The sequence below is a fragment of the Geotrypetes seraphini genome, chromosome 2, assembly GCF_902459505.1.
Source record: "Geotrypetes seraphini chromosome 2, aGeoSer1.1, whole genome shotgun sequence".
Classification (NCBI taxonomy): domain Eukaryota; kingdom Metazoa; phylum Chordata; class Amphibia; order Gymnophiona; family Dermophiidae; genus Geotrypetes; species Geotrypetes seraphini.
In genome coordinates, this window is record NC_047085.1 from 305,126,817 (window position 1) to 305,149,184 (window position 22,368).

Consider the following 22,368-nt stretch of genomic DNA (forward strand, 5'->3'; position numbering starts at 1 on the left):
GGATGAACAACATGAGCAACAGGAACTACAACAGAAACGTACCTAAGGACCAGTTCTGGATGCTAGGAAGGAAGCTGAAGACCAGAACACAGAGGATAGCATTCTCGGAGATCCTGCCAGTACCCAGGGCAGATGAGAAGATGCAGATGGAGCTGCAAGCAGTCAACACGTGGATGCGGCACTGGTGTGAGGAAGAAGGATTCCACTTCATGCGCAACTGGACAACGTTCTGGGGGAAGAGCAAGCTATTCAGGAAGGACAGACTCCACCTCAGCAGAGATGGAACGATGCTACTTGCAAGCAACATCAAGAGAGAAGTGGAGAAGTTTTTAAACTATGAAGAAGGGGAAAGCCGATAGTTGACCGAGAGAGAGTCAATAGTTCGGGAAACGGTATACCTGGAGGATACCGTGCAGGAAGATAGAGGGGAAGACTCACCGGATCACAGGCAAGATAGACTGAAAGGGACACAAGAGGGAAGGAAATGCAAGAAAGGAACATGCCGCAAATAACGAACACAAGAAGCCTTAGGAATAAGATGGGTAAATTAGAAGCTGTGGCACAAAAAGATAAAGTTGACATCATCGGCATCATGGAAACATGGTAGACTGAGGAAAACGTCTGGGACACTTTTTCTACTGGGATACAAACTATACCGCAGAGACAGAGTGGCTCATAAAGGTGGGGAATTGCCATATACGTCAAAGAGGGAATTGAATCTACTGGAGAGAACACGCTGGATAAGTTAGAGTCTCTATGGGTCAAAATTCCAGGAACAAAGGGACTGGAAATGAAGATCGGTATCTACTACCGACTCCCAGAGTAGTCCAAAGATGGAGAAATGAAGGATGAGATTAAACGCAACTGCAAGGAAGGCAACGCAGTTATCATGGGCGACTACAACTATCCGGGGATAGACTGGAACCTAGGCACCTGCAGCTGTGCTAGAGAGGCCAAGTTTCTGGATGCTGTAGGCGATTGCTTCCTGGAACCACTTGTCAAGGAAAATACAAGAGAAAATTAAATTCTGGACTTAATTCTTAATGGACAGCTATCACAATATGATCTGCTTCGACCTGGACGCAGAGGGGAAACATCGGTCCAGAACGAAGGCCATGGCACTGAACTTCCGAAAAGGGAATTACGAAGAGATAAGATGCATGATGGGGAAGAAGATAAAGAAGAGGATAAGAACTGTAAAAACGCTAGAGCAAACTTGGTCCCTTTTTAAGGACACAGTCATCGAGGCATAAAATCTATATATACAAGTTTATTAGGATTTTATATACTGCCTATCAAGGTTATCTAAGCGGTTTTTACAATCAGGTACTCAAGCATTTTCCCTATCTGTCCCGGTGGGCTTACAATCTATCTAACGTACCGCGTTAGATAGATATCGCGTTAGATAGATATCGCATTAGATAGATATCGCGTTAGATAGATACCTTGTTGATACCACGTATCAACAAGGAATCCAGGAGGAAAAAGAACAAAGAACCGGCGTTAGATAGATACTGCGTTAGATAGATACTTTGTTGATACCATGTATCAACAAGGGACCCAGGAGGAAAAAGAACAAAGAACCGGCGTGACTCACTGTAGAGGTTAAGGAAGCGATCAGAGACAAGAAAACTTCATTTAAGGAATGTAAAAGATCAAAAACGGACAAAAACTGGAATAAGCACAAACAACATCAACGCTGGTGCCATAAGGCAATAGAAGGGGCCAAAAAAGACTATGAGGAAAAAATAGTCAAGGAGGTGAAAAACTTCAAGCCGTTCTTTTGATGTATTATGGGGAAACGACCCGCGAAGGAAGCGGTGGGACTGTTGGATGATCGTGGAATGAAGGGAGTGCTAAAGGAGGACAAAGCAATCGCCGACAAACTGAACACATTTTTTGCGTCTGTATTTACTGAAGAGGATATACACAGCATACCAGAACCCATCAGGCTATATGCTGGAAACGAAGACGGGAAACCGACAGGGTTGACGGTTAGTCTAGAAGAGGTATGCAGGCAGATTGATAGGCTTAAAGAGCGATAAATCCCTGGGACCGGATGGCATCCATACGAAGGTCATCAAGGAACTGAAAGGGACTATAGCTGACCTGCTTCAACTAGTAGCAAACCTGTCGATCAAATCAGGGAAGATTCTGGAGGACTAAAAGGTGGAGAATCTTACGCCGATCTTCAAAAAAGGTTCACGGGGGACCTGGGAAACCACAGACCGGTGAGTTTGACCTCGATACCGGGAAAGATGGTAGAGGCGCTGATAAAGGACTGTAGCATTGATCACCTTGACGGACATGGGCTGATGAGGTCCAGCCAGCACAGTTTCAGTAAAGGCAGATCTTGTTTGAGAAACTTGCTGCACTTCTTCGAGGGAGTAAACAAGCAGATAGACAAGGGTGACTCGGTCAACATTGTATATCTGGATTTTCAGAAGGCGCTCGACAAGATTCCACATGAATAACTACTTTGGAAAATTGCAAGCCATGGAATCGAGGGTGAAATACTCATGTGGGTTAAAAACTAGCTGGAGCATAGGAAACAGAGGGTAAATGGACAATACTCGGACTGGAAGAGTGTCTCCAGTGAGGTGATCCAGGGCTCGGTGCTTGGACCCGTGCTCTTCAACATCTTTATAAACGATCTGGACATTGGTACAAGTGAGGTGATTAAATATGCGGATGATATGAAGTTATTCAGAGTAGTGAAGACACAGGAGGATTGCGAAGATATGCAATGTGACATACTCAGGCTCGAGAAATGGGCATCGACATGGCAGATGAGGTTCCACATGGATAAATGTAAAATGATGCATGTCGGTAACAAAAATCTCATGCACGAATACAAGATGTCCGGGGCGGTACTTGGAGACACCTCCCAGGAAAGAGACTTGGGAGTTTTGATCGACAAGTCGATGAAGCCATCAATGCAATGTGCGGCGGTGTTGAAAAGGGCGAACAGAATGCTAGGAATAATAAAGAAGGGGATCATGAACAGATCGGAGAAGGTTATCATGCTGCTGTACTGGGCCATGGTGCGCCCTCACCTGAAGTACTGCATCCAGCACTGGTCACCATACATGAAGAAGGACACGGTACTACTCAAAAGGGTCCAGAGAAGAGTGACCAAAATGGTTAAGGGGCTGGAGGAGTTGCGTACAGTGAGATATTAGAGAAACTGGGCCTCTTCTCCCTCAAAAAGAGGAGATTGAGAGGGGACATGATCCAGAACATTCAAGATACTGAAGGGAATAGACTTAGTAGATAAAGACAGGTTGTTTACCCTCTCCAAGGAAGGGAGAATGAGTGGGCACTCTCTAAAGTTGAAAGGGGATAGATTCCATATGAACGTAAGGAAGTTCTTCTTCACCCAGAGAGTGGTAGAAAACTGGAATGCTCTTCCGGAGTCTGCCATAGGGGAAAACACCCTCCAGGGAATTAAGACAAAGTTGGACAAGTTCCTGCTCAACTGGAAAGTATGCAGGTGAGGCTGGGCTCATTTAGAGCACTGGTCTATGACCTAGGGGCTGCGGCGTGAGCAGATTGCTGGGCCCGATGGACTATTGGTCTGACCCAGCAGCGGCAATTCTTATGTTCTTAAGCTCTGGAACACGTTGCCAGAGGTTGTGGTACGAGTGGATAGTGTAGCTGGTTTTAAGAAAGGTTTGGAGAAGTTCCTGGTGGAAAAGTCCATAGTCTGTTATTGACAGAGACGGGGGTGGGGGGGGGGAGGGGAGCCATTGCTTTGCCCTGGATTGGTAGTATGGAATATTGCTACTCCTTGGGTTTTGGCCAGGTACTAGTGACCTGGATTGGCCACCGTAAGAATGGGCTACTGGGCTTGATGGACCATTAGGCTGACCCAGTAAGGATATTCTTATGTTCTCATAAAAGTTAGGTGCATTGTATAGTATCACGCTTAATGCAGCCTAAGCAACATTTGCCATTGCTAGGCATCCTAACTTTAAGCACACTGTATTTGTGACAGGGTTTTCATCACCTAAAAAGCTGTGCCTAAGTTAGGCATCTAATAGACCCTAATTCAAAAAGAGGAGTCCAACTCAAAACACACCCACAATTCACCCCTAACCAAGTCTACTTTTAGGTAGGTGCTTTGGACTAGGCAGTTACTTTTTATAGAATCTCATTTTTTGAGTTAGGCTTCTAACTTTCAAATGTCCAATTAACAGCAATTATGAGGTGTTAAGTTGCAATTATCAGTATTGATTAAGTCTGTTAACCAATTAAGGGCCAGATTCACTAACTTGCCCAATCGGGCCCAATCCGGGCAGGTCCGATAAATTCTGCACAACTTAATATGCAGATGGGGGTGATCAGAGGAATGCCCCCATCTGCAGGCACAGATCGCTGTTGTGCAATCCCCACGCATGCGCAGACCTCCGGGGTTTGTATCCCAGTAGCACAGTGTCCCAGATGTTTTCCTCAGTCCACCATGTTTCCGTGATACCGACGTTATCTTTTTGTGCCACAGCTTATAATTCACCCATCTTATTCCTAAGCGCGCTTTATCTATGTACCGAATCCCTCACACTCCCGACACCCCTATCCAATTGGCAGGAGGGATGCTGACATTCATCAACATACCCTGAAACTCCACAACACCTCTTAGATATTCCCCAACACTCCCTAACACACCCTGACACTCCTCGACACTCACCTGACATTTCCCAACACCTATTAAACACTCCCCAACACCCACCTGACACTCCCCAACACTCCCTAACACCCACCTGACACTCCCCAACATTTCCCAACACACCTCAACACTCCCTCACAACCCAACATTCCCCCTGATATTTCCCGACCCCCCCCTTACTGTTAGGAGATGGCTGGCAAAAGGGATGCTCATTCCCTCCTGCTGGCAGGCCCGTCTCTTCCAAAATGGTGGACCTTCCTCTTCTCGGTGCATTCTGAGATGCACTGGGAAGAGATCTAAGACTCTGATTGGCCCAGGCACTTCCCCGGTGCATCCCAGAATGCATCAGTAAGGGGAAGTTCCGCCATTTTGGAAGAGGCAGATCTGCCGGCCAGGGGTGTGAGCATTCCTCTTGCTGGCCATTTCCTAAAGGTATGGGAAGGGGTTTGGGAAGTGTCAGGGAGATGTTGGGGTGTGAGGGAGTGTCAGGTTGTGTTGGAAAATTTGGGTGAGTTTCAGGGTATGTTGGGGAATGTCGGGTAAGTGTCAGGGGTGTTGGGGAGTATCAGGAGGATTGACGGGGCTGGTGGACTTCAAGAGGAGGTTTAAGGTGGCGACAGGATGAATTGGGCATCCCTCCTGCCTGCCAAGTTTGCGGGGGGGGGAGGGGAGGAAGGGGAAGGGTGTTCCTTGTTGCAGCCGCCCAGCTGATCATGGCAAGGGGATTCTCTTGCCTCAGTCAGATGATGGGAAGGGATCAGGCACGATTCTCTAACCAGCACCTGTGACATAGGCGCTGGTTAGAGAATTGGGCCGGTTAGGCAAGGTTTGGCGTCTGTCCCTTAGGGTAGATGTGATTTTTTATAGGACGCCAGTGTGCGATTCTCAGCCACTTCTTAGGCAATTGCAGCAACAGGTGTCCTATACAGAATTTCCCCCTTTGGCCCTAAGCTAATACATTAGATTCATAAATCTAGGCAAATGAATGCCAGGAAAGGATGGGTTATTGTTTGAATGAATGTCATCCACTGGCAATAGTGCACCTTCTTTGCACATAGTGTGCTCTCTTCAATCCTTAGGGTGCATGTTCAAACTATCGCACATGCATGAACCATTTCTTATGCACACCTTTTGGGGAAAAAAATATGTGCCCTATTTGAGAAGAGTCTAAGGAAAACCCGAAAAATGGGAGCTGACAAAACTAGAAAAAAGGAAATCTCCCAAGCCCCAAGTAGGAAACTGTGATCAGGGGGAGAGACTGCCCACAGAGACGATCAGAGTGGAACACACTACTTCCTTTAAACACTACTGGGAAATAATTAAAGATAATTTGTAGAGAGCCCTCAGTCGCACAACCAACCTCCGAACTCCGGAGAACACGGCTGCCACTGGTTTGCACCTAGAAGGTGTCAACTGTGAAACATCCTAGGGCTCTCTGTGAATTTAGTGCTAAATAACACAAAAGTGCTGTAAGTGCAAAAAATAAAAAACGTACACTGAAAGCAGTCTCTTCCCCTGAACCAGGGGGGCAAAAGTGCAAGTGTCCAAATTCAATCTATTGAAGCCATAAGAAGGTACTTAACTTCTCTGGTAAGCAGTCAGCAAGTCACCAAACGTCCAACGGGACTCCGTTTCAGGGGAGCACTCCCCCTTCTTCAGGAACGACTGACGCGGTACAGGAGCCTGAAAATCAAAAGGCTGTTAGCAAAATTGGCAATAGTAGAAAATGGCGCTTGAACCAGAGCGGACGCCTCTGATTTAAACCTGCAGACCAAGGGGCGTGACCGAAATATCAGGTCACATGACTAACCAGGTGCGGGTTGGTAAAAAGTGCAATGAACCGGACTGCACTGATTGTAAAATTTAAACGCTGAAAAATAAACAAAAGAAAAAAAGAAAAACTGTAAGTCGCGACAGTAAGCAATCAAAAAGTGTGATGCCACTCAATATATTCATTGTGTCCTGAGGGGATCAATGTTTGAAGTTCATAAATCCAATACTGTTCCCTCCTTTGCAACTGAAGAAGCTTGTTACCCTGGTAGTCTGTGAAAATCTGTTCAATAACCACCCATCGCAAGTCCTGAAACGCATGTTTGAATTGTATACAGTGGGGTACCATCGGAGAAGTCATAGATTTGGTGTTGATCCGGCTGCGATGTTCTATCAAACGAGTTCTAATGGCCCTTTGAGTACGTCCCACGTATATCATATCACATGGGCATATGATGATATATATAACCCACTTAGATATACATGAGGTGTCTGATTTGTGAACATATTTTTTATGGGTTCGGAGGTTGGTTGTGCGACTGAGGGCTCTCTACAAATTATCTTTAATTATTTCCCAGTAGTGTTTAAAGGAAGTAGTGTGTTCCACTCTGATCGTCTCTGTGGGCAGTCTCTCCCCCTGATCACAGTTTCCTACTTGGGGCTTGGGAGATTTCCTTTTTTCTATTTGAGAAGAGGGCACTAGTAACAACATTGGTTGGAAATGAAAACAATTCTAAGCAAAGACAACATGAAAAATTTTTGGGTGCCCATCCCTAATAACAGGCCTAATTTTTTAAAATTAAATTTCACAAATTTATATCAAATCACAATAATTTGAATAGCAATGGGAACAGACCTTGTCAACATGTACATTAAAGCGCAAATGATATATCCCATAATCATAACTATTAGTGTAGTTCTATATAGAACTGCAATCGTGGGGGATCCAAGATCAGGCAAATAGGGAGAAAAAAAAACTAAAAAGAAAAGAACCTGGTAATCCCCTAAATTACCATAAAGTATGCTAAGCTTATTGTCCGATGATGTCCCTGATACTCCCCCAGCAAAGACAGACTTCTTACTGTCAATGAAACTCTGAAATTGTGAAGGTCCCAAAAGAGATATACTTGTGTGCTTGATAAATCACTATATCTTTAGCTGGAAATCTAATAAAAACCTGCATTCCAAGATGATGACCCTCTTGTGCTGCAGAGAAGAATTTCTTCCTTCTTTATTGTGTAACTTTACTTAACTCAGGAAAAACCTAGAGTTTCTAACCAAGAAATAAAGTTGACCGATTATGGCAGAACAAATTAAATACTTTGTCTTTGTCTTGCTCAAATACAAATGCTACCAAAAGAATTGCTCTGTTCATCTCTTCCTCCAAAGATAGCTGACACATCAAGGTTAGAGATGTTCATCTTTTCATTAGTACTCTGACCTGCTCTAGACAGCAGAAAATAGTATTTAGCAAATGGAGAGTGTAATTCAGGCAAGATTGTCAATATCTCAACAAAATACTTCTTCAAAGTATCCCTAGGTAACTTGAGGGAAACTGGGAAAGTTTACAGATCTTAAATTGAGGTTTCTCAATTTATTCTCTATCACTTCTAACCTTCGGTGTATGGTGAGTTTTTATCTTGTACCAAAGTATTCATTAAAGCTCCAAGCTGTTCCAGATGTCTAGTTGTCCTCTTCTGTTGAGCCTTGGGCCTTGATATTATAGCAAGTTCATTAACAATTTTAGTAAATGACGTTTCAAATCTTACTAAATCAGCCCAGATGGTGTACAAGGTTACCACTCAGGGCTTACTCCTCGACACCACCTGGCTTGAGGTTGTGGCAAGATGATCAAGTTCCTCTAAAGTTATTCCTGTTTCTCTTTTCTGATTTATCCCCCTCGGGCAGAGCCTCCCTGTTGTTACTTTGACCTCTAGCAGCTCTATCTCCTGAAGAGTGCATTAAATCCAGAAAGCCATCTGCTACTATGAATCCTAATCTGAGTGACATTTCACTCTCCTGCACACAGGCAATTGGGGTAGTGTCCTCATTTTGGTCAGAGGTTGGTGGGGGAGGCAGACTGTGTGCATCAGGGCTCAATGAGCACTCCAATTGATGGTGAACCAAAGCTTTCCCTTCATGTAGTTCTGTTGCTGGAGACACTTTCAAATGGAGAGCTGTGGCATAGCTTGTTATCAAAGGCTGTCTCATGTTGAGGATTTTTGGAGGCTCAGTTTTCCCTTTTGTTTCAGAGCCATCATAAAAAAAGCAAATAGCCATCTTGGATCCCACATGCCTAAATTTATAAACTTATAAGCTTCTAAATTAAGATGAATTTTCAGTTGAAAACTTAGGAGGCAATATTTCAAGTTTGATTTTTTTTAAGTTTAAAGTTTCTTTATACCGTTTATCATACAGGTATCTAAACGGTTTACAATAAAATGAAATATATATAAAAAATATTAAAAACTTATCTAAACTAAGAAAAAGGGCCACATTTATGCATTAACTTACATTATATATTAGGAGAGAATGGGAAGGAGAGATTAATAAATACATCGAGATGAAAATAAAAATAAAAAGAGGAATATGGGAAAGGGAAGTACAATTAGCTGGCAGGCAATGTTTTTTTTTTAAATGCTGAAACAAAAGGGAATAGGGGTGGACCAACTGGCGGCTTATGATAAAAATGATGTTAAAAACAAAACAGAACACGATGGAATTGAAAACAGCTAATTTTTTTTTTTTTTGTTCAATCATTTTTATTAATATTTTTGTTACAAAATATAACAGACCACTTAGCTATGATATAACCCAGCAGATTGTATATACAATCGGTCAGTGATATAGCTTCAAATACAGAAAGTAAAGAAATAACATAACAAAACATAACCCAACTAACAAACTGATCAGTCATGTGTACAGATCATTAATGATCACATGAGATTATGAGAATAGCCAATATTTTTTAGTTATGAAAACGAATTCAAGTTCCTATTTTTGGTCCACAAAGAGAAAATATTCTAAAGACGGACTTTGTTGCATTTCAGCACAAATGCTTGCATCAGGAGTCACAAATCTCAATTTTATGCAACTTATAATTTTATGCAACTTATAATGATATTTGTGACTCCTGATGCAGGCATTTGTGCCAAAGCATGACACCATGACAACTGTGTCGAGTCCATCTTTTGAATATTTTTTGAGGACCAAAAATAAGCACTTGCATGTCTATTCCGTTTCATAACTAATTCCTTTTGATTTTTCACATCAGCTGTTGTTTTTTTTTTTTTTTTTTATAAGCCTGTTCTTTGATTATTCATAGAGAAAACTCTCTCTTTTTGTTTTCCCCTCTCTGTTTTTTAAATGCCAGCCATTTCTTAATGCAGCCTTTACACTCTTCTAAGTTATCTGTGTACTGCTGCTGGGCATCAGTGGTGCAGAAGACAGAGGGTTGGAGTGAAGGGTCACTACTCGGGCTGGAGGAAGGTCACGAGAGGAGTTCCGCAGGGGTCTGTACTTGGACCGCTGCTGTTCAATGTATTTATTAATGACCTGGCAACGGGGACGAAATGTGAAGTTATAAAATTTGCGGATGACACTAAACTCTGTAGAAGGGTTAGAACTACGGAAAAGTGTGAGGACCTACAAAGGGACCTAAACAAACTGGAGGAGTGGGCGAATAAATGGCAGATGAACTTCAATGTAGGGAAATGCAAGGTCATGCATATAGGGAGAAAGAACCTGATGTTCAGCTACCAAATGGGGGGATTAGTATTAGAGGGAAGTAACCTTGAAAGAGATTTGGGTGTACTGGTGGATACAACAATGAAGTCAACGGCACAATGTGCAGCAGCCGCGAAAAAGGCAAACAGAATGTTAGGTATTATTAAGAAGGGTATTACGACCAGAATGAGAGAAGTCATCCTGCCGTTGTATCGGGCAATGGTGCGCCCGCACCTGGAGTACTGTGTTCAGTATTGGTCACCGTACCTTAAGAAGGATGTGGCAATACTTGAGAGGGTCCAGAGGAGAGCGACACGAATGATTAAGGGCATGGAAAACCTTTCATACACTGAAAGATTGGAGAGACTGGGGCTCTTCTCCCTGGAAAAGCGGAGACTCAGAGGAGACATGATAGAGACCTACAAGATCATGAAGGGCTTAGAGAGGGTAGAGAGGGACAAATTCTTCAAACTTTCAAAACATAAAAGAACAAGAGGGCATTCGGAAAAATTGGAAGGGGATAGATTCAAAACAAATGCTAGGAAGTTTTTCTTTACCCAGCGTGTGGTGGACACCTGAAATGCACTTCCAGAGGATGTAATAGGATAGAGTACGATACTGAAGTTCAAGAAAGGATTGGACAATTTCCTGCTGAAGAAAGGGATAGAGGGGTATAGATAGGGGGCTACTGCGCAGGTACTGAACTTGTTAGGCCGCCGCGTGAGCGGACTGCTGGGCACGATGGACCTCGGGTCTGACCCAGTGGAGGCATTGCTTATGTTCTTATGGGTCTGTTCCTAAACCACCCACCTTGAGACCAATTGGAACATGCCACTGTGGTCAGAGCAGATTCTGTAGTATTCCTCGGATAAGTGCCGCTGAATATATGATTCCAGCCTAGCCAGTGCAGTTTAACTGGGCAGGAGGACAAATTTTCCACTTTTTTTTTCTTTCCATTGGAAAAATACTGAATGAGAAAAAAAAAAAGAAGAAAATCTCTAGATTGAGTTTATAGCCTTCGATGGAGACTGCCCCAACTTTGTTGGTTGGGCTGAGAACTTTTCAGTGGCCCCTCATATTTAGAAATGGTAAAATGTAATATTGAATAAAAGTAACAACTCATGTTGAATTAGTTGAATGTCTAATCTATAGGTGAGCTGATGAGATAAAAGTAACAGATTTCCTGGCCAGCTGATGACCTTGTTAGTGATAATTGTTCATGCTTATTTAGTTTCAATGCGTGTCTTTATTTCATGAGATTGTGTATGTTGCATTACTTAGAACTAGCCAAAAGAATTTTCTGAATCAGTGATTGGATCATTTGCAAAGAGGGAATTATTGTCTTTCGCTTTGCTATATGGCGAGGGTTTCAATGTGTCATTTTTAGTTTCTACATCCTAATTGCTAAGCAATAGGTTTGTGCTCAAAATGAGCTTTTGTAATGTTGTGGCCATCTGTGCCTGAAACACCTGGTGTTCAGTTTGCCCAAATTAATATTTGCCTGAAAAAGGAGAATAGGAAAGATATTCATTTTTCCCCAAATATCAACTGTCATAGCAAGTCAGTCACTTGAAAAGTTTAGATATTTGCCAGGATCCTTGCAAAAATATTTGGACAGAGCAGGGAGTCTGGCCTCCATACACATTCTTTATTTCTTTCTTTCTTTTTTATTTATCAATTTAATCATTTATATAAAATAATAATAAGAAAGGAAAAGTTACACAAAATATAAAAATCTTCTTATATATAGAATCACTATCTCCTCTAGTCCACATAACGGGAGAATATATCCTGATATTACTAATCAATACAGTCAAATATAATCAAGATCAAAGATCAACTATTTATGGTATATAATAAATTTAAACTCCAAACTATAATTAAGTCAAGTGAAGACCTTACTAGTTTCATGAAGTTGCAAGGCATTTACATGGAAATTTTAAATTAAATGTGGCTCCCAAGGCCAAGACCCTTGATTTCAGAGCTAAAAAAGCTTTTCTTCTTAATTGTGTAGCTTGGGCCACATCTGGAAAAATCAACACATTATCTCCACAAAACTTAGCAAGCTTATTCTGAAAATAAGCTTTCATGATTAAGGATTCATCTATCTCTCTTGCACAAGTCATCAATAAGGTAGACCTAGTTTGGATTTTATCCTGTGAGTTTTCCAGGAAACCAGTTAGATCAAAATCTATCCGTTCCAACTGGTCTACACCTAATTCTGCAGGACTTTTTTTTTCTGTGGAATATAATATAGATTTATTATGGGCAATGTCTCTGCATCGGCCAACCCTAAAACTTCCTTAAAGTATTTCCGAATCAAGATTTCTGGGGTCAATAAATGAGTTGCAAGTTTTTTGCTCTTAGAATATTTTCCATCTTCTCAAATTTCATATGGGTAATATGAGAATCTTTAACAGCTGATAAGGATACTGCTTCCAATGTAGTTACAAGAGACTCTGTTATGATACATTTTTCCATAATCTTCAAATTTGAATCAACATTTTCCAATTTATTACTTCATTTGAAAATTTAACATTTTGAGTCACCACTGACGTTAATAACCCTTCCACTCTGGTATTAATCAACCATATATCTTTAAGGGAAACTTCCTGTGGCTCATCCCGGGTTTCTCATACAACTAAAGCCTCCTCCTGAAAGGATATGGCTTTAGGCATTTCCCCCTAAACAAATGAGGAAGATACCAGTTGTTTCGATAATACCTCAGGTTGAGAACTGGAACCATTCTTGGGATCCAGACCTACAGTGATATTTGGTGGAGGAGGGGGAGTTCTTTCTGGGGGGGCTGAGCGATGCCCCTGATAGTGAATCAGTACTCCGGCTCTGGCCTAAGGCACTGGCAGATACAAGGTGTCTGTCTATGGGGCCAGCCATTACAGGTGTTGAGACTTTTGCCTTCCCTTTTCTTTCCCCCATCGGATTATTAAAAAGAAAATTCTCTGCATACAATTTTAAAGACGTGTCCCGTGTCTCCCAGTGTGTCCAAGGGGCTCCCAAGGAGCCTGGTGTGCTCCTTAGGGCACGCCCCTTTGGCCATGCCCTGCGGCTGCATGCTGCAGTCACGGTGTCCTTTTCACTCGCGGGTGCAGGACCCGAGTGACATCAGGGCATCTGTATCTGCAGGTGCCCGCCGAGATTCGGCCCCCAAATGTATCCAGTTCACGTTGTAAAAGAGCACTACTATCCAGCGCATGGCAACAGTTTCCAAAGGTTGCACCTCATCAGGTAACTCTCCCTCCATAGACATTCTTTAAATGTTCTAACACATTTGAAAATTGGTTTTGAGGGTAGGATGCACAACGCTCCATCAACTTGATAAAAAATATCGGGTTGGGAGTGATTTTAAATTTTGGGGGCTTGCTCAGCACATATACCGGTAGTATGTAAAGCATGCTATTTGTGCTGAGCATCCCAGAGACACAGCTCTTCTGTGTAGGCCCAATACACTTCCCGATCTGCTGGAGATGCAAACAAGTTTATGTTTTCACAAGCACCAGGAAACTGGGTTAAAAGTATATGGTCAGATCACTATACTTTCAATTTTGAATTATGTTGGCAAAAGAAACACTCAACAGAAAAACATACAAACAAAACCAGTTTGGAAAAAACAGTCACCCGCAGAAGCATCACCAATCCAATAGAATTCTGGACCCATTATGAACTACACCCCAAATCAGAGGAAGAGCAAGATTTCCCCACTAGATGGGAAAAATTCACAGAAGACACACTCAATCAAATAGCTCCTGTTCAAACATACAAAAAGAACACAAGGACATCAAAAGAATGGTATGACGCCGAACTATTAGCTCTCAAACAAGATCTCAGAAAACTGGAAAGAATATGGCAAAAAACTGACAAAGTGGAAGATAAAATTAAATAGAAACAAAAAATGAAAAATTACAAAAATCTGATCAAAGAAAAGCGTTATAACTGTTATGCACAGAAAATAGGAGCAGCCAATACAAACAGTAGAGAACTATTCAAACTAGTAAACAAAATAACAGACACCACACAGATACTACAGAACCATCATGATCAAATCCCAGCGGTCACCACCCTAGCCAACCACTTTAGGAAAAAAATCACCGACTTAAGAGCCTCAATACCCCCTCCTCCACCCAATTTCGAACTCAATCTCAAATCGCAGAATAGTGAATCCAGTGGCGATATGAGCTGGAACCACTTTGAGCCCCCAGATTGGAACAACTTCCTTGTACTCTTCAACAAATACTCCAAATCAAATTGTCTACTAGATGAATGTCCGTCTCAGATCATGCAAGATGCAATACCAGAATTTAAAAGGGACCTATTTAACTGGGCAACATACTCTCTCAAAAATGGAACTTACCTGGAAAATATGGGACACATCCTAATCACACCCATTCCCAAAGACCAGAAGATCTCGCTCACACTGGCGTCCAACTACAGACCCATAGTGAGCACCCCCTTCTTCACCAAAATGCTGGAAGGACTGGTCAACTTGGAATTAGTAAACCACTTAGATAAGTTCACTCTCCTAAATGACCACCAATCAGGATTCAGAAAAGGATTCAGCACTGAGACAGTCCTAGGCTCTCTCCTTAACCACCTATACGACCTTTTCAATCAAGGTTCCAGCGCCTTGATCCTACAGTTAGACTTCAGCAGCGCCTTCGACCTTGTGGACCACAAAACAATGCTTAGGTGCCTAGATGAAATGGGACTATCATGAAAAGTATGGACCTGGTTCCAAGGATTCCTAACCAAACGATTTTATCAAGTGGTCCATGAAGGAAATTACTCTAAACCCTGGAAAAGCCCTTCGGGAGTCCCACAAGGTTCCCCCCTATCTCCCACCTTGTTCAATATATACATCTCTTCCCTAGGCCACCTATTACAAAAGCTTAACCTAACTTATTACATATACGCAGACGACATCTTCATACTAATACCAATAACAAATGTGACCTCAGCCAACTCAAAATATATCTCCTCCATCATGACCGAAATAGAAAAATGGACTATAAACTTCAAACTGAAACTAAACTCAGAAAAGACAAAGATTTTCCTTGCTAGCCCAAACGAAAAAATCTCCGCAACTACAATACATGTAAATGGCCATGATCACCCAATACTAAAAACCATAAAAATACTGGGAGTCACCCTGGACACCCATTTGACCTTGACCGATCACATAAACTCGGTGACAAAAAAATGCTTCCTCACCCTTTGGAAACTGAAAACCATAAAAAAAATGCTTCGACCCGCTATCCTTCAGAATATTGGTACAGTCACTGATTTTATCCACCCTTGACTACTGCAACATTGTCTACCTGGGGATACCTAAAAAAAATGTGAGAAAACTGAGAATAGTTCAAAACACGGCAATCTGTTTAATATTCGGACTAAAGAAAAGCGATCATGTTAGTCCCTTCTACAAACTCCTTCATTGGTTACCAATTGAAGCACAAATTCTATTCAAATTCTCCTGCGTCTGCTACAAACTAATCTGGGGATTGGCCCCCAGCTACCTACTACCTCACTTTGAATTCCACTCCTCTACCAGGCCTACCAGAAACCTCTTTACCTACCCAAATATCACAGGCTGCAGATACCGTACCTTCTTTGACAGAACATTCGAATTCCAAGCAGGTAGACAGCAAACTTGGCTAGACTACTTCACCGATGCCGCCAGAGAATCATACAGTGTCTTTAGGAAAGAACTAAAAACCACCTTGTTTAAGAAATTCATAACTTAACCAGACTTCTCACCCCTAAAATCAGAGCCTCCTCCCATCCTAAGTTCTTCTTTCACCTTAATAGGAGCCCGTCTACCCTCAACTGCCAAAACTCTACCTTCAATTGTTACCAGTTTTCCCACTGGTGCCCGTCCTTCGTTAAAGTATCAAGATAACAAATTATTTCTCATCAACAGCCTATGTTATCTTTTTCATCTATCCAGCCCAGTAGCCCATTCTCACGGTGGCCAATCCAGGTCATTAGTTCCTGGCCAAAACCCAAGGTGTAGCAATATTCCATGCTACCAGTACAGGGCAAGCAGTGGCTTCCCCCGTGTCATTCTCAATAACAGACTATGGACTTTTCCTCCAGGAACTTAACCAAACCTTTATTAAAACCAGCTATGCTATCTACTCTTACCACATTCTCTGGCAATGCGTTCCAGAGCTTAACTATTCTCTTAGTGCAAAAAAATTTCCTCCAATTGGTTTTAAAAGTATTTCCCTGTAACTTCATCGAGTGTCCCTTATTCTTTGTAATTTTTGATGGGGTCAAATATCAATCCACTTGTACCCATTCTACTCCACTCAGGATTTTGTAGACTTCAAGGATGGTGAACAGTATAACAGAGTATGATAAAACATTGGAAGACAAAACATGGCATGATCAGACAAAGGTTGAAGCACATCAGCGTTTGAGACTCAAGACAGTGGAGAGTTGGGCTCTTTGTCAGGTCTTGGAAATTTGGGTTGGCGCACTCTCATAGAGGGTCAGGGGAAGTGAGATTTTATTGCCTTCCAGAAGTTCAGTAGGCCTTCTAACATGGGTAAGAACATAAGAATAGCCTTACTGGATAAGACCAATGGTCCATCTAGCCCAGTATCCCATCTTCAGAGACCAATCCAAGTCACAAGTACTTGGCAAAAACCCAAATAATAGCAGCATTCCACAGTAGGTGCGAAAGGTAGTGCGAGTAAAACAGCTGGGTTTGGATGGGTTTTTATAGGGCTCACCATACAGTATAAAGGTGAGATGTGTACTTGGACCTTTTTATATGAAGTTCACTGCAGTGCCCCACTACTTTGCTGGGATGTGTGGCCAGTCTACTAAAAAATGCTGGCCTCTCCTACATCCTAATGGCTTGTTTTGTGCATTTTTCTTTTTTTATATATATTTTTCAAAAATGGTTCAAAAAAGATAGATGCACTGAGGACAAGCAAATCTAAGAAATGGCTGTTTTCAAGACAAAAAGATGTTTTTTCTGTTTTGAAAATGATCATTTTCGCTACTGGATTTTTGTGTGTTTTCCACAAACTGTCCAAACTCAGATTTGGAACAAAAAGATCAGTAGTACCCAGGACGCTGTGAGGATTTGTTATTTTCTATGTTGGAGTGTACTGCCCTTTTATACCAGCTGATTTATTTCAGTGCAAACTGTTTTACATCCCAGCTACTTACTTGCCCCTCAAACAGCCTTATTTGGTGAAATGCATCTGACATTGTTGCTGGGAGCATCATGTAATTTGCCTTAATCTCCTGATTGTCTACCAATCTTTTTGTTTGGTGGACCGTTTGCCTTGCTGTTTCCTTATACAAACTCGGATTTGGATGTCATATTGAAAATTCACCTCCACATAAACTATAGGGGTAATTGGCAATGCAATCACTTTACTCGTGCATCTTGGGTTTGAAAACTGGCTGGGATATTGTAGGTTGAAAAGTACATATCTGCATTTTCAATTAGGTGACATTTTGTTAACTGACCCCTTTACCGTATTTTCACGCAAATAACGCGCACCCGTGTAAAACACGCACACGGGTATAGCGCGCAGAAATCACGATGATATGTACAAAAACTTTTGTATACCGCGCTCACGGGTATACCGCGCATGATGCCCGACGCTCCTTTCGCCCGCCCTGACTTTCCGTGCGCTGTCCCGACTCTCCGTTCACCCCCCCTGACTTCCGTGCACTGCCCTGACTTTCCGTGCGCTGTCCCGACTCTCCGTTCACCCCCCCTGACTTTCCGTGCACTGTCCCCCCTTGAAGTCCTGTCCCCCCTTGAAGGTCTGTCCCCATCCTGAAAGCCTGATGCCCCCCCCGACGTCCGATACATCCCCCCCCCCGGCAGGACCACTCGCACCCCCACCCCGAAGGACCGCCGACTCCCCAACAATATCGGGCCAGGAGGGAGCCCAAACCCTCCTGGCCACGGCGACCCCCTAACCCCACCCCGCACTACATTACGGGCAGGAGGGATCCCAGGCCCTCCTGCCCTCGACGCAAACCCCCTCCCCCCAACGACCGCCCCCCCCCAAGAACCTCCGCCCGTCCCCCAGCCGACCCGCGACCCCCCTGGCCGACCCCCACCCGCCTTCCCCGTACCTTTGTGTAGTTGGGCCAGAAGGGAGCCCAAACCCTCCTGGCCACGGCGACCCCCTAACCCCACCCCGCACTACATTACGGGCAGGAGGGATCCCAGGCCCTCCTGCCCTCGACGCAAACCCCCCTCCCCCCCCAACGACCGCCCCCCCAAGAACCTCCGACCGCCCCCCCAGCCGACCCGCGACCCCCCTGGCCGACCCCCACGACCCCCCCACCCCCCTTCCCCGTACCTTTGGTAGTTGGCCGGACAGACGGGAGCCAAACCCGCCTGTCCGGCAGGCAGCCAACGAAGGAATGAGGCCGGATTGGCCCATGCGTCCTAAGGCTCCGCCTACTGGTGGGGCCTAAGGCGCGTGGGCCAATCAGAATAGGCCCTGGAGCCTTAGGTCCCACCTGGGGGCGCGGCCTGAGGCACATGGTCGGGTGGGGCCCATGTGCCTCAGGCCGCGCCCCCAGGTGGGACCTAAGGCTCCAGGGCCTATTCTGATTGGCCCACGCGCCTTAGGCCCCACCAGTAGGCGGAGCTTTAGGACGGATGGGCCAATCCGGCCTCATTCCTTCGTTGGCTGCCTGCCGGACAGGCGGGTTTGGCTCCCGTCTGTCCGGCCAACTACCAAAGGTACGGGGAAGGGGGGGTGGGGGGTCGTGGGGGTCACCAGGGGGGTCGCGGGTCGGCTGGGGGGGCGGTCGGAGGTTCTTGGGGGGGGGCGGTCGTTGGGGGGAGGGGTGTTTGCGTCGAGGGCAGGAGGGCCTGGGATCTCTCCTGCCCGTAATGTAGTGCGGGTTGGGGTTAGGGGGTCGCCGTGGCCAGGAGGGTTTGGGCTCCCTTCTGGCCCGATATTGTCGGGAAGTCGGCGGTCCTTCGGGGTGGGGGTGCGAGTGGTCCTGCCGGGGGGGGGGGATGTATCGGACGTCGGGGAGTCGGCCGGGCAAGAGGGCTTGGGCTCCCTCTTGCTCCGATCGTGGATGCGGGTGCGGGTGGGAGCGCGTGCGAGCGGTCGTTCGGGGTGGGGGTGCGAGCGGTCCTGCTGGGGGGGTGAATCGGGCGTCGGGCGGGGTGGGAACTATGTTTAAAAACTTTTGTATACCGCGCTCACGCATATAACGCGCGAGGGGTATGCGCGGTAGGTAAAAACGCGTATAACGCGCGCGTTATATGCGTGAAAATACGGTAGGTCTTTTTACACCGTTCACTGAATGTAGAGCTTTCTTTCAAATAAATAATTTAAAATGTATCTATTATCTGACATTTGATAAATAATAATAATAATAATAACAGCTTATATACCACAATACCGTGAAGTTCTATGCGGTTTACAAAGATTAAACAAAGGTACAAATTGATTGACTTTAAGAGGGGAGGAAGAAAGAGGGTTAATAGGACAGGAAATCCATTTTTGAGGAGAGAGTGATCAATAGAACAAGTTAATCGCTATAGAGGGGAGAGAGAAGAGAGGATCAGTTGTCTAGATACTTTTGGAACAGGTGTGTTTTCAGACGTTTCCTAAATTCCTCATAAGTAGTGGGCGAAAGCAATTGTTCTAGGTCTTTACCCCATGATGCTGTTTAGTGGGAGAGAAGATGTTCATGGTGTTTTTTCAGTTTACAACCTCTCACTGGGGGGGAAACGAAGTTGGAATGTGAGCTTCTCTTGTGTCTGTTGGCTGAGAAGACAAAAAGGTCAGTTATATATTTAGGGGCAAGTCCATGTAGTGCTTTGAAGCAGAAGCAGGCAAATTTAAACTTTACGCGCGTCTCCATTGGCAGCCAATGCAGCTGCCGGTAGTAGAGTGTCACGTGGTCAAACTTCCTCAGCCCAAAGATCAGTTTGACCGCTGCATTTTGCATCAATTGTAAACGCTGCATGTGCTTTTGGGAAATTGCTAAATAGGCGATGTTACAGTAGTCAAGTAGACTCAGTACGAGGGATTGGACTAGGGTTCTGAATGCCGCTGTATCGAAATAAGCTTTAATGGATCTGAGTTTCCAGAGAGTGAAAAATCCCTTTCTGATTAAGGAGTCCACCTGGTCTCTCATGGTTAGGCACTGATCCAAAGTTACACCTAGTATCTTTATGGTAGGTTGGATAGGGTAATTAAGATTATTGATACATAGTGGTGATTTGGTGTCAAGCGGATGTGGCGAAGCAACGAAGAAAGTTGTCTTTTCTGAATTAAGTTTGAGCCTAAAGGTTGTCATCCAGTGCTCCATCACGTTTATGGCTTCTGAAGCTTTAGGAATAGTTTCAGAGATAGAATTAACGAATGGGATGATGATCATAAAATCATCTGCATAACTAAATAGTTTTATCCCTAACTGGGTTAGCTGCGTGCCTAATGAGGACATGTAGACGTTGAAGAGCAATGGAGATAGTGGAGACCCTTGTGGCACACCGGATGGATTGCACCAGGTATCTGAAAGTTCATAATTAAAACGTACTTGATAAGTGCGGGACATAAGGAAGCCACAGCTTTTAAGATCATGAGACTGGCTTTGCAAATGCATTTTTTTTTCCATCTGTACAAGACAAAAGAACCTCTTTTGAAAAAGAAAGCTAATATATTCTGAAGAATCATACCAGAAAGTACAAAAAATTCAAATGATCACTTATTTCATTGTATTGATGTTTCAGAGATTATTGGATTTGGTTTGGTTTTGGTTTCCTCCAGTGGAAATATTTTTGGGGAAAAATAATGCCTTGGATTTTCATGCCAGTAATTTTTAAAATAAAAATGTGGAGTTGCATAGGAGCAGATGTGCAGATTGGAACAATATATATGTCTTGGTGAGAAAAACAACCTTTGCTACGCCATATGCAATTTCAGCTTTTTAAATGATAAAGTGAGATTGTTTCCAACCTTAGCTAAAACAACATTCTTCCTTGGGCAGCAGCCAGCCATAAGCATTTCCTCAAATGCTGGTAATGATAGAAATGCCTTTAGCAAGATGGTCTGTTTGGTTAAAATTGCTATCTACTTTTGTTAACTGCTTCACAGGAAAAATCAGTATACATCTCACTTATTTAATAAACAAAGTTCCCTACAGCATAAAATGCAGTGTTAGGAATTCCAGGGAATTACATAAAAGGTATTATTCAGTGTCAGACACATTTACACTCATGTATTAGTAATTCCTGGACTTGCATTTTCTATGTAGTCTCCATGGCAACCTTTCTTCCTGACATGGGTACCTCTGGGGTTCAGCCTTGTTCACATGCTTCTCAGCTGTTTCTCTTCTAACAAAGCAATTAGTGGATACCACAATCTTTCCTTTATTTGGGCAGGGGGGCGGGTGAAAGAAAGAGAAGACTGGCAGCCTCTTCTTTTTTCAGCTTCCGAATAAGTTATTTTTTGTTTCTAAATCTCAGCAGTTTTCAACCATCTTGCATTTTCTCCTTTGTAAGTGCCAGGATGTACCTCAGGGTCTGCTTCTATCTGTGGCCCCAGAGTGCTATTTCTATTGTAACCGAGGACTGCAGTGTTTCTCAGAAAGCAGAGCTGCTGTTAATGTATCCCTAGGACCAGTTTAGGAGTCAGGGGGTGGGGAGAATGGTGAATTTCCAGGGTCATCACAGCATTACAAAACTAAGAGATGCCATTGAGATAACTTCAGAGAACATGATATTAGCTGGGCCCAAGAATAGCCATACTGGGTCAGACCAATGGTTCATCTAGCCCAATATCCTGTTTCCACAGTGGCCAATCCAGGTCACAAGTACCTGGCAGAAACTCAAATAGTAATAACATTCCATGCTACCAATTCCAGGGCAAACAGTAGTTTCCCCAATGTCTATCTCAGTAGTAGACTATGAGCTCCTTTTATCAAGCCGCGCTAGCGGGGTTAACGTGCGCAAGTTTTAATCACGCGTTAACCCCCGCACTGGACTATAAACTACCACCTGCTCAAGAGGAGGCGGTAGCGGCTAGCGCGGCTGGTGGTTTAGCACGCCTATTACACTCATTAAACCGCCAACGCGCCTTTGTAAAAGGAGCTCTATGGATTTTTCCTCCAGGAACTTAGGCAAACCTTTTTTTAAACTCAGTTATGCTAACCGCTGTTACCACATCCTCTGGCAGCATGTT

At 43.8% G+C, this 22,368-nt stretch overlaps 1 protein-coding gene across 1 annotated transcript in view; it reads right to left on the minus strand.

Annotated features, from left to right (window-relative positions):
* Positions 1-22,368, minus strand: part of LOC117354881 (translational activator of cytochrome c oxidase 1-like) — a 120,063-nt gene that overhangs the window by 24,428 nt on the left and 73,267 nt on the right. The window lies entirely within an intron of this gene.